This window comes from Ricinus communis, chromosome 1, assembly GCF_019578655.1.
Source record: "Ricinus communis isolate WT05 ecotype wild-type chromosome 1, ASM1957865v1, whole genome shotgun sequence".
Classification (NCBI taxonomy): domain Eukaryota; kingdom Viridiplantae; phylum Streptophyta; class Magnoliopsida; order Malpighiales; family Euphorbiaceae; genus Ricinus; species Ricinus communis.
In genome coordinates, this window is record NC_063256.1 from 16800033 (window position 1) to 16818755 (window position 18723).

At 31.1% G+C, this 18723-nt stretch overlaps 1 non-coding gene across 1 annotated transcript; it reads right to left on the reverse strand.

Moving 5' to 3' along the window:
• Nucleotides 1-558: 558 nt before the first annotated feature.
• Nucleotides 559-664, reverse strand: LOC112534783. Its single transcript, XR_003079035.2, has one exon. It is a non-coding gene; the product is annotated as a small nucleolar RNA R71 (small nucleolar RNA).
• Nucleotides 665-18723: the final 18059 nt, after the last annotated feature.

The window sequence follows — 18723 nt, forward strand, 5'->3', positions numbered from 1 at the left end:
TTTTTCTGACTTCTTTTTCTGTTGTTTTTAGGTGCATTTTCGATATATGCTGACTAGGAGAAAGGTGAAAGAAGAAGATCTTGAACCTGATCCTATTGATTTTGAAATTAAAAAGTCTGTTACAAGTAAAAGAAGAGCAAGTCGAAGGGCTAGAAAAATTGAATTTCAATGAGCAATGGCTGGAGTTGACAATAAGACCCTTCGGGAATATAGTGCGCCAAAGGTTGTGGTGTAATCGGGTATAGTTTATCCCGAGATAGCTGAGAACAATTTTGAGATCAACCCCCAACTTTATTTCTATGGTGAGGAACAATGCACAGTTTAATGGGTTTCCTAATGAAGATCCTCATCATCATCTTAAAGTCTTCTTAGAAGTTTGTGGGTTAGTAAAGAAGAATAATGTACCTCAAGAGACAATTAAGATGCTGCTCTTTCCATTCTCTCTTATAGAAAGAGCTAGAGCTTGGTTGGACTCGATACTTGCTGGTTCTATTACTACTTAGGCATAGTTGAGTGAGGCTTTCTTAGATAGATTCTTTTCTCTTGGAAAAACTATGCAAATGAGGAATAATAATACTGAATTCAAGCAATATGATAGGGAGACCTTTTATGAAGCTTGGGAGAGGTTTAAGGAATATTTGAGGAAGTGTCCTAATCATGAGTTGCCTGAGTGGATGGTGGTGCAACATTTTTGTAAGGGCTGTTGTGATGAATTGAAACATACCATAGATGCTGCAGCTGGTGGTTCTATTATGGGTAAAACTATTAGTGATTTCTGCAGGTTGATTGAGGTAATGGCACTTAATAGTTATCAATGGCCAACTGAGAGGTAGACTGGTGTGAAAAAGGCAGCTGGGGTGCTTGAGGTGAATTCAAATCAATTTTTGCAAGCTCAAGTGAATGCTAACCAACATGCTTTGCAAAATTTGACTTGGATGATGGAGAGGTTAGATGCTAAATTTACCACTCATCAAACTGTTATGTATTGTGATCTATGTGGGGAGAACAATCATGTTAGTAGAGATTGTCAAAAGGGGAATCCATTTATCCTTAAGCTTGAGGAGCAAGTTAATTATGTTGGTGGGAATTATGGGAATAATTTTCAATAAAGGATGGCCAATAGCCCATATTCCAACGCATATAATCCTGGATGGAGGAATCACCCTAACTTTTCTTGGAGAAGGAATAATGCATAGAAACAAGCACCTCATGGATTTCAACAACCTGCTCAACAAACTAAGGGGAGAGCTGATGTGAGTGATAGTAAGCTTGATAGCATTTTGGAGATGTTAACCACTCAAAGCAACCAACATGGTAATTCTATTAAGAAGTTAGAAGAGGCGATAGTGCAACTTAGTCAAACATCCAAGAATCAGCAATCTTCAATTCATAGTTTAGAGAATCAAATGGGGCAAATAGCACAATCCTTGAATTCTAGGAATAGTAATACTGAGGTGAATCCCAAGCAATACAGCGCTATTACACTTAGGAGTGGTAGGAAATTGGAGTCTCCCTAGGTTGATATTGGGAAATCAACACCGGTTGATCCTAAGGTGGTGATTGAGGATGTAGTAGCTGAACCAAAGGTAGAAGATGATGGTAAAAAGGTTGAATCCACACCTAATACAACCACCTATGAGCCTCAGGTTCCATATCCTCAAAGGTTAAAGAAAGTTCAATAAGATCTTCAAAGGTTTAGGTTTCTAGATGTGTTTAAAAAGTTGCATATCAACATTCCTTTTGTTGAAGCTCTTGCCAACATGCCAACCTATGCAAAGTTCTTGAAAGATGTCATATCTAACAAGAAGAAATTAGAGGAGCTTCAAACAATTGCATTGACCGAGGAGTGCAGTAGCATTATATCTCACCAAGTTCCTCTTAAACTTGAGGAGCCAAGGAGTTTTACTATCCCTTGTGTGATTAGTGATTATGCTTTTAATAGATTTTATGTGATATAGGTTCTAATGTGAATTTAATCCATATTTTGTGTTTAAAAAATTAGGACTTGGAGACATATCACCCACTACACTTACCTTGCAATTGGCTGATAGGTCTGTTAAGAGACCTGTAGGGATTATAGAGGATGTCTTGATTAAAGTTGATAACTTTATTTTCCCTGCTGATTTTGTTCTTGATTTTGATGCTGAAGTTTAGGCGGCATTAATTTTGGGTAGACCTTTTATGAATACCTCTCGTGCTTTTGTAGATGTTCATGATGGTAAGTTAACTTTGAGGGTTAGGGAAGATAGTATAGACTTTAATGTGCCGAAATCTATTAAACAACATGACACTAGTGATCCTTGCGTGCATATTGGTGTGATTGATGATTGTGTTCATGATGTTTTTGTGGCTAATGCTGATGTTAGTAATTCTCTAGAGAATGGTATTAAGAGTGATGTTAAGGCTGAAATTATGATGAAATCTATACCCTTGCATCCTAGTATTGATTAAGGATAATCGAATTAAAATTACTTTTCTAAAATCAATTTGGACTTAATTGTCAAGAAAAATAAAGTTTGAGGGTTAAAAGGATGAATTTCATAAAATCGGGGACTAAATTGCAAAATTTTCACAAATTTCCCATATTTAGAGCCAATCAGCTCTACACAATGTCGGTTGGCTGATTTTCACAATTCAACGTTGTTTACACGTGTTTTGACTTAAAACGGTAAAATTAGTAAAGATAAGTTTCTAGAAGGTATTTATGATAATTTTTGGGATTTTAAATATATGTTTAGTGATAATTATTTAAATCATAAGGATTTTAACTTGATTCATTGGATATTACTCTTAAAAGTTTTAATTATCTGATAAAAGGCGAAGATAATTGTTTCTTTCTAATTTAAATAATTAAGTAGTTATCTAGGGTTTCCTAACCCTACTGCTAAAAATAGAACATGATGCCCTAGGTCTAGAGGGAGCTACATCGATTATAGACTATTGTTATTAAAAATACTAAAAACCTATGTTTGATTAAGCAGAGAGCATTTTTGGTAATTGCAGAGCAAAGTCACTAAGAAAGAACCCTAGATTAGGAAACCTTTTTGTAGAACGACATAAGATTTTCCAAACTTAAGCAGCACTAGATTCTCAATCGATCCTAGATTCAACAGCTTCATCATCTCTAGAGACTTGCAGATCAGCAAACTACGGTGACAACTTGAGGGTTTCCCACATCCAGCATCATCAACATCTCTTTTATTTTCAACTGGTTCTTGTGTTATTATGATTTTAGAAACATGATTAGGATTTTTTTACTGTTTTCTATGTTCTACATTATTAAATTAGGATTTCTTATGAATTAATATATTGTTGATTTCATTGGATTTTGAATATGATAATAAGAACATGTAGGATTTTGAATATGATAATATATTTGCTTTTGGATCTTAAATCTGATTAGTCAAATGATTAGGATTACATGTTGGATTTGTGTCTTCTTTACAGTTTTGCAATTGAATTGGATTTCTAAGGTCGCATTATTGAATCTAGGATCTACCATGAAGTTTTATTTGCCTTCTATCAGTCTTTCTATTTTCTAGGGTTTGTATTATTTTTATGATATTTGGCTTAATTTGATTTGTTTTGTTATGATTATTATTTCATTTTTCGAGTTTTAATCATGTTTTTATCTCTTGTGCACGTTAAATCAGGTTTAGGGCGAGAGGATCGAAGAAAAGATTTAGAATTGGTTGTTACCAAGCCCTAGAGCCAATCGACTCAGTGTAGTATCGATCCGCTCTGCACCAATGTTGGCCCTATTTTTGGAATTTTTATGTGAATTTTGGTACTTTTGTACATTATAACTTGGTTTATGCATTTTTCTTTTAATTTTTAGTTGTATGAAGGTTGTAACAGCTAGATTTAATTTTCTTGCACCTTATTTTTGCTTTGTTTTGAATGTATGCCAAATATCTACTATTTGATTGTTTAATTAAAATTAGACATATAGACATTAGGCCTTAAAATTGGACCTAGCATAGAAATTGTAGTCCATTAGATTAAGGAGATGGTATATTGGACCTAAATTTACAATCCATATAGACTTAGTGGGTCTTGCCATGCTTAATTGAATTAATTGGGTCATATTAGATTTAAGATTACTGAATTGGGCATTTTCATAAATAGTAGTCCACTAGGCTTAAAGGTTGGAAATCAAAGCATAACTTGTAATTAGGCTAGACTAAGTGGACTTTGTACATAATTAATTAGTAAGTTAGGTTAATAACTTGGAGTATGGGCTAGGCTTTAATAAAATGGGCTAGATTCAGGAGGACCTCAGATACTGTAGTGCTTGATGTGTAATATATAACTGTTGCATTTATAGGGAATAGCTCGTTAAACAATAAAATTAAAAACAAATATACATAAATAAGGAAGTTGGCTTCCGGATCCATCTATGGATTTTTGATGTAAGCTTCCTTATGGAATCAAGAAATTCACTCAATAGTGAAAGTGTCCCAGTTACCCGGGTGGTGACTCCCATCTTCGCGCTAGTCTCTATGACTAGTTAGCGTGTTTCCAATTAGGTTAAAAAGTCCTGTAGTGTCGTAGTCACTAAAAATACTTGGGTGCGCGCCCGAAACTGCCGCCCATACCTTTTCTCTTTCCTTTACTCTTCATGATTTTCTTGCCTCTCTTGGAGAGCATTGCTAGCTCTTTATCCTTATCTTCACTAGACTTGGATCCACCAGATATTTCACTTTTTTATTATCTAGTGGAGCTCTTGAGAGCCAATGGCCTCGTTCTTAACTCCCTTTTTTCGCTCTTCTTGCTTTCTAAGAGCCATTTGATGTGCGTAAAATACACACATCTAAATGGGGTTTTTAAGATTGATTTTATGGACATTTGGATGTGAATTGGTCCCAACACTCACCCTATGCATCTGTTTATGTGCATTAGGTCCAAAAGAAGTCAAAGGATGATAAAGGGAAGAATTTGAGCATAATTGGACACCGAAGCTGCCGAAACAAGCTAAGTACGAGCATGAGGAAGCTGAACATGGCCGTGTTGGTTTCAACACCGGCCGTGTTCCCAACACGTTCACCAACACGGCCGTGTTGGACATCAAAGAAGAAGTAGATCATATGGAGCACGGCCAGGAACACCAAACCGTGTTTCCAACACGTCCAGGAACACCAAACCGTGTTCCCAACACGGCCAGGAACACAGACGTGTTGGCGGCAACAGGGGGAATTAGTTAAAAGAAAGAAGAGAGGAAGAAAGAAAGGAGAGCGGGGGAGAACGTCCCAAACCCTAATATTTCTCTCTCTAAGGGTTTTCTGAGCTGAAACCAAGGGAAAAGGAGACTTGGGTCAAGGTTTCAATCGGATTCCCTTTAAAGATCAAAGATTGGGAGAGGTTCGTTGATTGGTTTTCAATTCGAGCAAGAGGAACAAGAATCGATTCAATTCGAGCAAGAGGAATTGTGGCTGTTTACTCTCATCCAAGGGTGTAATCGGGTTTCTCTACCTTTACTCTTTGTTGTAATTGAATTCTTGTGTATTTTGATAATTAACATGATTAGCTAGATTGATTAAATCCATTGGGATTTCTTTACTATGTTGGCTTAGTATTATATTGTTGGATTGTTTGGATTAGTTTTGTATTCTTCTTGCTTTCAGTATTAATAAGATAATGCATTGTTCATGAGAAGTTGTGAATTGTGTGTTTAGATTGCTTTGTGTGATTGAGAAGTCCATTTGACAATTGGAATTTTGAATAGCAAGAACTGGTTAATAATCGCTTAGAGATAAGGATAATTAACTAGCCGGATTAAGAATTAACAAAGCTTAATAGAGGCGGATTAAAGCTTAATGCTAATTTAAGAATCAATCGTTAGGAAGAGATTCCAACTTTAGGTTATTAGATTTAGGAATTCGGTTATCTCGAGAGAGAAACCGAATTCGGTTAAGAATTCATCCACGGGTAGTATAATTAGACTCAACAATCCTTTATCTTTTGTTTGATTGCCAACTAGTTTAGGTTCCCTTTGGGTTTGCTCTCTTGCCTTAGTTATTTTAGTTATCAATTACTCTTGCATCTCCTTTAGAACTTAGATTGTAGCTATTAGTTAGTTTAGAAAGTATTCATCACTCATTTTAGGTTAATATAACAAAGAACAAAGGAGTAACTCTGGGCTTTCATTTTCCCTAGGAATACGACCTTGATACTCGCTATTAGTGCTAGACTGCATCGATAGGTATATTGCCTTAGATTGTAGCTAACACGATTTATCTCATATCACCATTTCATAAGTGAGAAGCTTGCCTATGAGCTCATCTATTGACACCTTCCCCAAATCCTTATGGCTTCCTCTATACTTGCCACTCTTAAACCATCATAGTCCTCGAATGGTAGAGCCTAGAGAATTTTATTATTGATGTCAACAAGCTCATAATGCTTACCCAATTCTCGAAGGTTATTGATGATGGTGAGAAGTCGGCTGGTCATATCAGTGATGCTCTCATTTGGCTTTATGTTGAAGAGTTCATATTTCGTCATAAGAAGTTAGATTATTTTGGATTTTACTTTCTTTGTACCCTCATGGTAGTTTTTCAAGATCTTCTAAATCTTATAGGTGGTTAGGAGATGTTGAATTCTCTCACATTCCTCTCTCGAAAGTGAACTAAGGAGGATGATCATTGCTATTTTATTCTTGCCATTAGCTTTCCTATGAGCATCCACCTATTCATCTCTATCAAGTGGGATATCTACACTATCCTCTTGCTTTGTTGGAGGTCTCCATTCCTTTATTAGGCAATCCCACACATTAACTATGTCACTATCCAAGTAAATTTCTATCTTGTACTTCTAATGGGTGTAATCGGACCCATCAAATTAAGGTCTAAGATGGTGGATACCTTTATTGGCCATGACGAATCTTTAACTCACACACTTAAGTTGAATTGTGGGTGCTAAGCTCTAATACCACTTATTTTCCCTTATGAACTAAGAAGGGGGATTGAATTGGTGAATTGAAGGGAGGATGGAAAATTAAAAATTTGCTAGAAGAAGGTTTATAGATAGAGAAAAAAGAACACAATAATATAGTGGTTCGGGTGTTAACCAACCCTACCTCCACTCCCCAATCTCCAAATGGGTATTCAATATACTTCAATCTTTAATTGATAAATCATTAAAGACCATTTGCGATGGTTTTATTCCCTAAAAATCTTAGAGTCGTTACTCATGAATTCCAAAAACTTCACCAAACAATTGCTTTTAGACAGTGCATTAAATACACTATCAGAATGCAAATTGCAGTCGCGATTCTTGAAAATATTCTAACAGCTATTTGACGTGGTACTCAGGCATCGACGACTTTAAAATACAAATATTGGCGGGATGTAACGGTCATAACGCTTCATGAAATTCATAATTGTGCCTCCTTGGGTGCGGTCGCGATTTCTAACATTTGCAACCCTTTTGCTTCTGCCTTGAAAGGTTCGATTTTCGTGGTCAGTCTTGTGGTGCGGCTGTGATTTTCAGTATTTAGACTTCAAATCCTTCTACCCTCAAACTTGTCATTTTCGCGGTTGTGCTATAGGAGGGTGCAGTCGCGATTTTGAGGCAATCTTGAATTCTTCATTTTGATTAATGCTACAACAATAAAACTTGTAGAAATATTATATCAAGACCTAAATTTATGTGTCAAGATCAAAATTAGGAACTTAGTCTTAAGACAAAGTATCTAGGCTAACAGAAAAGAAATTTGTTTATTAAGAAAATAAAAAAAAAATCATACCAAGAGAGAGAAAAATGTTGAAATATTAAAGTTCTTTCTCAATTCGAGATGACAAAATAATAAAGAAATGAGCATTTGAGGGTACTTAATCTTATTCAATATTAATAAAAAATATAAATAAGAGTTAATGGAATTTTTATACTTATAATTATTTTATATTTTATTAGAATAAAATGAATATAAAATTAGAGAAAAAGAATATCAACATGTTTGAAATCAGTTGATCTATTTGTATTAATTATTTCACTATATTTAAGTTGAACTTTTTTTATGATGATATTTAAGTTGAACTTAAACAATTAGAAAATAAGAGAAACTAGAATCTCATGCTCTATTTTCACTAATTGTTTCAATATTTTTAAGTTGAAGTTAGATGATTTTAAAATTAAAGAAAATAAACTCTCACATATATTGAAATTTGTTGCCTTACTCTTACCAATTATTTCACTATTTTTATGTTGAAGTTGAAACTTTAAAAGACCAATAAAAAGTTAATTTTCATTTTTTGAAATTTATTTTTTGTTTTCACCAATTATTTTACCAATTTTAAGTTAAAGTTGAATAAATAGTAAGGGTCTATTTGGCATTGTTGTTAGAATCTGATGTTGCTTATGAGAAAAGCACTAATAAGAAAAAGGCCTAATTATGTAATACATCCTGAACTTTTAACTTTTTAACAACTCTAGCTAATTGCATCACCTTTTTCTTAAAAAAAAACCAAGCTTAATTTCTTTTCAAAATGACCCTCAGGCGGAGGAAGAAGGGCCAGGACGGTGGTTTGTCTTTGGTATGTATTAAAAAAAAACTCAAATATTGACTCATTTACCAAATTAAAACTCACCGTTTAACCTAATAAAATGATGACTCAATACAAAAAATACTTTATCTTCTTTCTTTCTTCCTTCTTGCATTTCTAGGGTTAGTGTTTGAAATAAAATTCCAAATTTCAAATCATGCCTGACAACAACGGCAACAGCTTCAGCATCAACCACGTCTCCTCCGACTGATTTTCAATTGTTATTTCCATTCTTTTCTTCATCTGATTCTTGATTTTGTCAAACAAATTTCAATTGTTCCAAACAAATGTTAACTAGTATACTTGTGAGACAAATTTCTAAAGATTGAATAATGCTTGGCATGGTCTTGATTCTCCAGCTAAAAATCATGTTGAAACAATATGTTGGCTTTCTTTCTCGTTATTTTATAATTAAATTAAGGTTTAGCATTGTATAAATTCTTGTATCTTTTTTATCATGTGTTAGTTTCTTAGCTCGGGCCTTTCAACACCACCTCCACCGCCTTTTCTATGCTATCTCTGATTGAAGGTGGCCACCAATACTCACAAATCAAGTTGCTCTTAGTCCTCGATATGGTCATACTTTAACTTTTGTTGCCGCCACCAATCTCACAGTTCTATACTTATTCTCTTTGATAGTGCCACTGCCATTGAAGGTGGCGATTCTTCCTTTACTCTTGGTTATGCTTCTTTAGATTTTATTTCTCTGTTTCATATATTGTTAGATAGCTCATGTAAGATTTCTCTTGGTGGTTGCTCTTGGCGATTCTTCCTACGCTCTTGGTTGTGGTCTGATTAGAATGCTTCCTTAGAAAATGCATTTGTAGGCCAAGATTACTAACCCTAGAAAATGAAAGGAAGAAAAAAAAGAAGAAGATAAAACTATTTTAGCATTTAGTCATTGTTTTATTAAGTTAAACGGTGTGTTTTGATGCTGGCAAATAAGTCAACATTTGAGATTTTTTTAAATACACGTCGGAGTCAAACCATCATACTAGTTAATCCTTTGCCGCCCGAAAGTCCTTTTGAAAGAAAAATTAAGTTTAGGTATTTTTAGAAAAAAGTGATATGATTAACTATAATTAAAAAGTTCGAAATTTATTAGGTAATTAGGCCTAAGAAAAACTGCTTACTTTTTTTATAATTAAATGAAAAATGTAGTTGAATAAAAAAGTAATTTGTTACTTGTTCGGTTAAAATTATTATTTAAAGTGTTGTTATAATTAGAATGGCCAAAAAAATAGCTGTAAAAGTAAAATATATGGTCATTATAATAATTATTTATTGTCATAATTATTAAAAAATTTATAATTACTATCAACTATGTAAAATTCATTAATTTAGTTTTATAATGCCAATATGTTAAAATACTAATAAGAAGATAAATTCATGAAATGTAGTATTTAATAATCTAATTCAAAAAAAGTATGAGGTATATAAAGTGTTGGAATCAGTTGAAAATTACCACAAGACATATAATAAAAAAATAAAAAAAATAAAAATTGAGAGATTGATTATTAATAACATATATTGAAGAAAATGGCATAATAAGAATATAAGATATAAAAAATTTCTTATTTTATTAATTTCGGATATTTCAATAATAAAATAAAAATGAATACAAGGTCGTTTTTGAGATTAAATTAAGTTAAAAATATCTTCTAAATGATTGTGATAATAAAAAAAAGTAAAATAGTTTAACTAATGCAGAATTATAATTAAGCTAAAATTAAGACATTTCTGGCTTTTTAAGATTGAAAAATTATTTTCAATGGGTTAAACAGCAGTAGTTTTGGGAAGCACCAAAATTGGTGCTTTTCCAAAACCTTAGTTTTGAAAGCATGAAACACAGTTTTCATTCTTAACCAAACAACCTAAAAACGTGATTTTTATTTTAATCTGTTTTTTTCTTCTTGAAATGCAATGCCAAATGAATATTAAATTATATAGAAGTGCTAACTTTCCACGTGTACTAAATGTTAGAGAAATTTCATAAATCTCGACCGCGAAGTAAGAAACAGGATTGCAATTCTCATTTTGTTAGTGTATTTAATGCACTATACAAAAATAATTTTAGGCTGTTGGCATTGGATTTAATGCACAATGGCTCTTTTAGATTTTAAGACTATAAATACCTCATGAAAAGGTTTTTAATGATTGATCAACAGCCTCTTAAAATGCAAAACCTTTAACATTTAATTTTTCATCTTCTTATAATCAAATTCTTTGTAGATTGAGTTATTTTTGTTGTTATAGAGCATTGCTCTTGAGTGTTGCTAGTGAGAATATAAAACACTTGGATTGAATTTGAGAGTTAATTTAAAATTCAAAACTCTTGTAAGATTGTGTGTTAGCCTAAAATACAAATTATAAGATTCAATGTGAATACTAAATTGGGAGTGAACTTAAAAAAACTCCATTACAAGTTAGTTGTGTTAGTAAAATACACCATTGGCGAATGGAAGAGCGGACGTTAGGTTTATTAACATGCTCCTCTGCAATTTCTGGCCCTATATTCTAGGTGTGCTATAGGAGAATATTTCTGCAATAATAGAATGCATGCATGAATATTCTATGATGATCTTAGTAAACAGGTGATGGCATATCGACAAATGTTCTTGCATACTTTCTCTTTTTCTCACTCTCTCTCCTTTACATTAAAAATATTTTTATTGATAATGAACCTTCTACGCACCAATTCAACCTTCCTTCTTAGTACATTAAGGAACAACAAATTTAAAAGTATAAATGGAATAATAAAAATTGATATTTAATGAGTCATTATATTATTATTCATATAGAAATTTAGAGTCATTCTAATTAGGGCTGAGCACGGATCGGTCCAATTCGGTTATTTATAAATCACCAGTACCATACCAAACCTCGGTTATTTTAAAATTGAAGGTACTAGTATCGTACCAAACATAAAAGGATCCAATACCGTATTGTACCAATTTTACGGTTCAATACAGTTCGGTTCGGTACTATTTTCGGTCCTAAAAAATTTAAAAAACACAACTTTAATCTCATCTTTAATCAAATACATTTAGAGAAAATATGATTACCAACCTAAAAAAAGTAGCATGAAAATCTGAATTAAAATTGCAATCACATTCTTGAACAACCTGTTTCGCAATTCAGTCACTTGCAAATATAATAATTCATTCAATATTCAAATACAAACCATTAAAATATATATTACTGGTAGTATAAAAATATTTTACAGATGGCAATTATTAAAATAAATAAATTTACAAACTTTATGTAGCACTAAAATACATGTCCAAAAATTAGCAAAGGAATATTATTACCTCCCCTCAAAATTAGCACTCCACATTTACTCTTGGCATAAGGGACTCACCAATCTCAGGATCTTGAATAATTTCTACAATAAAAGTAAAAAATTACGTCAATAAGACTTAACAGCATCAACAATAAATAAACATATGTAAGAAGTAAAGAAGTGTTACCTGACTCTATGCTTTCAATATCCTCTATTGATTCTTCTAGTTGGATAGGTTTATTTGAACTTCTAAGCATTCTTGACAACAAATGAGGACCTCCGTTGTTGTAGGAAGTAAAGAACTTCTATATTGATCTAGAGTTCGTCCTTTAGTACTAAATGCATATTCAGAGGCTACTGTTGAAGCTTGGATAGCCAATACATCGCGTGCAACCTTGGACAAGATAGGATACCTTATTGAATTCACCTTCCACCATACTAAGATATCGAAATCAATGGTGAATTTTTCTACAAATTCTTCGAAGTACCTATCTAACTCAGATATCTTAGACAAATTCTGTTGCGCTTCTTCCTCTAAAAAGAACTCATCAATCTCTTCTTCTGTTTCTGTATCACTTGGCCCACTATCATATGTAGATTTCTCTGAGCTCCCTACAACCTCACCCATATATAAATGATCCTCAATTATCTTGTATTCATCCACCATCAACTCTAAAGCTGTTTTCACCCTTTTTTTCAAAAATTTTGCCTCATCTTCACCATTATAAATTGTGTACTTAGCTTTCAAGTACTTTAATTTGCACCTAGGATCCAAAACAGCAGCCATAAATAACATAACATTCATTTTATCTAAAGAACCCTAATATTTATCAAATTTAGCTCGCATTTCAATGGTCATTTCAATTAGCTCACTATCCTTGCTAATTTTAGAAGCATCTAGTTCTTTTAAAATCTTTATCACCTCCGGAAAATAAAGATTTGAAGTAGAGTACAATGTGCCAAATAGTTTGCAAGTAGCATCATAAAATTTCTTAAGAAACTTTATTAGCACCTTAGCTTAGTCCAATCTATTTCACTAGGTAAATCATCACCAAAATCAGCCAGGAATTTGGAGTCTATGTCCTCCAACATATCAAAAGCCTTTTGATAGCCCAAAGCATAATCTAACATCAAATAAGTTGAATTCCACCTAGTTAGGCAATCTAACTGTAAAGAGGACTTATTCTTTAAATTTGCTAACTCGCAAGCCTTCTTAAATAGATCCATTCTTTGAGCACTACTTCTAATGTACTTCACAACATCTCTAATTTTTTTAATGGAAACTTGAGATATTTGAAGTCCATCTTTCACAATTAATTGAAGAATATGAGCAAAACACCTCATATGAAATGCATATCCACCTAAAATAAATGTATTTTTTCTTTAATAATCTTTTCTTCAACTATTGAATAGCAGTGTCATTACTAGATGCATTATCAACAGTTATGCACATGACCTTTTTTATACCCCACTCCTCCATACAAGCATCTACTGCATTACCTATATTTATACCTCTATGACTCTTAACAATACAAAAATTCAATATCCTCTTATGCATATTCCAATCAGCATCTATAAAATGAGCAGTCAAACCCATATAGCTTAAATTTTGCACACTTGTCCAAGTATCAGTGGTCAAAGAGATTCTTTGACATTGTGTTGCAATAATGGCTTTCAATTTTTTTTCTCTTTAGTAAACAAAGTGAAACAATCCCTCACAATGGCGAATCTAGAAGGAATAATAAAATCAGGTATAGCAACTTGAATAAATTCTCTAAATCCTTCCCTTTCCACAAATCTAAAAGGTAATTCATCTTTAATTATCATTCGAACTAATGCTTTCCTACAAGCTTTTTGATCAAAACACCAAGTTCCAATCTTAAGACTTTTTGTATTTATGGACTTTAAGAATGTTAGGGTCTTTTGTGATTTGTCCTTCTTAATTTTTGCATCAATCAACTGTTGTTTGTCAAGAAATTTTTTACAGGTTACTCGCAAGTGTTTCCTAAGACCAAAAGTTCCCATGGCACTACCACCTTGGTAATTCTTACCACACCATAAACACCTAACTCTACTCGTCTCTTTACCATTAGAGTTCTTAATTTTTTCAAAATGGAACCAAACAAATGACCTAGTTTTACTAGGAGGGGAAGTTGGTGGATTAGCGATGTTAGTACCTTCATTAGTGTCAACAATCTGTATTTTTTTTTCTGTTGGTGATGGACATGGATTTTATTTGAACAGGCAGCGATACTGTTATTGCCAGCAGATGAAGCATTATTTTCCGATGGAGGTGGAATTGAAGCTAAGCACAAGCCATCAATGTTTGAAGAAGTAAAATCAATTGTTTTCCTCTTCTTAGTGCTGGATAGTTGGCTAACTCCATGTTTTACCATCTTTATAAACTGTAAAATATAAGATAAAATTAAGTTAAAGCTTAATTGCTATAGATAAGTTTGGCTCTCTATAAATAGACATATCTATCGTATTATATAATTTATTATACTTTTGTTACTTATTACGTATAGCTACATTTAACATTTTGTGCACTTATAAATTTAATATAACCAAATATGCATCTTTTAATTTGTGCACTTTCATTTTCAACTATTATTATTACTAATTCAATGGTAGTCGTCCTCAAACATGACTAATCACTATGACCTGTAACTAATTGACTAGAATAATTTACAAGGGAATGTCCTAGTTAAGTTATTTTGGACCTTATTGCACTTTCCTGCTCACTCAATGTCTAGCATTTTAAAGGAACAAATCTTTATTTGTTGACAAAACATGTTAATAATCCCTTAAGCATGCAATAAAACAAAATCAAGATTTTGTACATAGTTTTAAAACATAAGCAATTAATGCCTCTAATCCAATTGATAAATTAAGTCTGGCTGATCCTAGTCCTTTTAATATCCATCTTATAATGATTTAAATACAATTTAAATTCTCAGTTCAAATGTATTAACACAAAATAAAAGCTTTTCTCATTATTTTATATAATGCATGAGGGAGTTGGATGGTAAATTATATTTTGCTAACTGTGAATCAAATGCTTGTAATGAGTACAACCCCCCGACAAGCATATCAATAGAGCTGGCAATATCTCAATTCTTTATGGGCATAGGCAAGCATAAGTTATAATTTAAAAATGGCAGCACTAAAAGAGTATTCATCATTAACATTTTTAATTGATTATATTCTGGTAAAGAGCAATGATTACTTGACAACTTAAAAACAACAGAAGAAAAAGTCAGGTTGCATAATTGAAGAGTTTTTCACCATACAAACAAGCATAATAAGATCAATAAACAATGCACTTTACATACTAGAGTTCCTGTACTGCAACAAAAACATGTCCACATTTGACACAATGCACGAGAAGGAAGATTGGATCGGGTGACAGCGACGGTGGAGGCGGCTGGCAATGGGAATGGCGAGAAAGCAAACAAAAGGCAACGGTAGAAGGGAAGAAGTGACGCAACGATAGCGGCGGGAGCGGCGGCGATGGGCAACGGGAAGCGATGGGAACAGTAGCAACGATGGGCGACGGGAACGGTAGCAATGATGGGCGATGGGAACGGCAACAACGATAAAATCCCTAACTTTGTTAAAAGACATTTTGACAAATTTTTCTCAAGTTTTGTTTGATTCTTTTAAAAAAAATTAAATTTATAAATATAATTTAATATATTCTTTTATATTTTAATATTAATTTATAATATTTTAAAAGTTAATAAATTAATTATTTCTAGAAATTTAATTTTATAAGTTTTATTAGTATAATAATATAAAAATTATTTTTAAAATATTTATTTATTAATTTTAATATTTATATAAATTACCACTTTCGGTATAATTAATATTATTATTTTTAAAATAAAAATATTATATAATTAAAAATTAATTTATTAATTAATATAGTGTAAATAATATTATACTTATATAATAATATCTTTTATAATTTTTCCTAATTTATATAACTTTTTATTAAATTAAGTAATTTTTTAATTAACTTGTCAAAAATTTCTAGATAGTAGATAAATTTTAAATCTAGTATTATAGTATGTATACTAGATTACTAGTATCGATATACTATATGACATATTAATATATATAACTTATATTTTTATAGAGTATAAAGTATATTATAATATTATAGTTATTTTTAATATGTATTATATTTTGTATTTCGATAACAATTGCTTGAATTATATAAATGATAAATATAAGATAATTTTTTATAGAGTATATGTATTATTTTTTTAATACGTATTATTTATATAATATAAATAATTAGTTATAAATATATGTAAAAAATTCGCTTCTACGGTTTGGTTCGGATCAGTACAAGACGGATCGGTTCTGGTACGGTTACGGTATGGTTTTTACTAAAAACCAGTACCATACCGTAATAGTAAAAAATTCGGATGGGTTCAATTCGATTATAATAACTTTCAGTTTTTTTCGGTTCTGGTACTTTTCGGTACGGTTATTCGGTTCGGGCGGGAATCACTGAGATCCATGCTCAGCCCTAATTCTAATGTACCATAGGTGTACGGTACCATTTAAACCTATAAAAATTGATTTTTATTTTTATTTTAAGAATTTATTGACAGAATCAAATATTACATTAATTAGTTATATATAGTACTTATTTATTGATCAATAAAATATGTTATTTTTATTTTTTAAATTTTTTATATATTTTTAGAATTTAATCAGTGTCACTTTACAATTATGAGATTCATTTATATAATTTTGACTTGTATAAATAATTAAAAATTATATATGAATTCATTAACAATTTAAATTAAAAAAAAGATGTATATAAATTATTTAAAATAATATCAATTAATTATCTATAATGAAAAATACACTTATAATGGTAGAATACCATAATGGTACTCTAGTAAAATCTAGTAATTTATTATACCTATTGATGTGTCTTTTTTAATACTCGCAAGTGCACAAACCGTTCCTATAGTAATAGTAAGTTCACTACGAGGTCGATCTCTTAAGGAACTATGAGGCCACTTATTTTAAAGACTAATTATCAACACAAAACAATAAGAGTAAATCTCAACACTCTAAATCAGTATGTTGAGAGGGTAATATTCATAAAGTAAAGTAACTAAATAATAAATAAATATGCAATACAATTGCAAATGCTTATGATCTAAAACTATATGCTAAAAATATTAGTTAGTCTAGCCATTTACTTAGTAATCTCCTTGTTTTACTTTAAGCCTAGATCTAATGAATGAGATGGTGATGTGCCTTTTTCCCTAAGTCACTCAAACTAATGATACAACCTAGGTTTCTTATACCAACATAGATTAAAGTAAAGATGATGTTTCTAATACTTTTAACCTACAGATTTTCATAACAATTACTATTACTAAATTAATATGATGGTTAACTAACAATAATAACTGAAACTAATAAAGATATGAAGGTAAAGAAATCATTTATTAAATAAATAAATAACAATGTTCATACATAAGTAAAAAGACTAAACTAAACACTTATAAAAACTAGCCTAACATATTTAATCCAATGATCATGGTATTAAATAGAAAGATAAAAAATAATAAAGTAAAAAGCTCTCTCTAGATCCAGAATTTTTTCAAGTAGGAAGAAGATTGGTCCTCAGTCTCCACTTCTTGAAAGCTCCTTAGATCTTGAAAGAACAATAAAAAACTAAAACTAAATGTTTATGGAAAACTATAGAGAATTATGGTGGCAGGTGCAGAGAGCAGGTAGGAAAAAACTCCCTCTTCCTCTCTAATTATGTTTTGCCGAGAGGTATATAGAGAAGAGTCCTCCTCTATATAAATATCCATAGAGATAAGTATACTAATATAATCTATCTAATAGATAAAACTTTAAGTATTTGTATCTCCACCAAATACTATCTCATAAATAACTCTTAATATAAATCCTAATAATTATACAAAATGACTAAAATGTTCGTTGGACCTTATAATTAGCAGGCCATACGTTTTAATTTTGGGTCTTGACACGAAGATATCCCATTAAGCTTCTTTTAGCCCCATATTTTCCTTTTTTTGCTAATATTTCTGAAAACAGACAATTAAGCTCAAGTGAGGTAACATTATATATTTTTACCATATTATATATAGAAATATATCGTTAAAGTTTTAAAATACCCTTAAATATCTATACATAATTTGGATTGATCACCTATCATTACATTTGCTATAGACTTAATTGTCAAAACAATTCTAAACTCTCCACTTGCTATTAAATCTAGTATGTAGTTTTTAAAATTTTAAAATTTTTATTACCATAATTTAACATTGATTTCAACTTTTAACATTTAATAAATTATCTGTCAAATTTACTAATATGGGTGAATTTCGATGATAATGAAATATAGTTGAATTAATATTAGAACCGTTGACTCATTCCATTACTAAAATACTATTATTTAAATATATAATAAATTTTTTACTTTTTTATTTTTGAAGTTTTATTAAGCTTATGTATTTAAACGACAATATTTTTAGTAATAAAAATGTTGATTCAACCTCTCATTTTTTATTGTCGTTGGAGTTCATACTATGTCAACGAATTTAATTAATAATTTCACCAAATATTAAAATTGAAGTCTAATACTAACATTAAAAAATTTTAAAATATTTATTAGCAAGTGTAAAATATAATATTTTATAATTAAATTTTTATTTTATTCATTAATTTTTAATCAGTTTTTATATAATATATAGCGATGCATATGTCTTGCAAACTCCACATATTAATAAATTTGAACTTTCAATTCTATCTCTACATTTATCTCTAAATTAATGAGAAATTCTTACATACACACTATAAACATACGTCAAATAAATAAATAAATATTATATA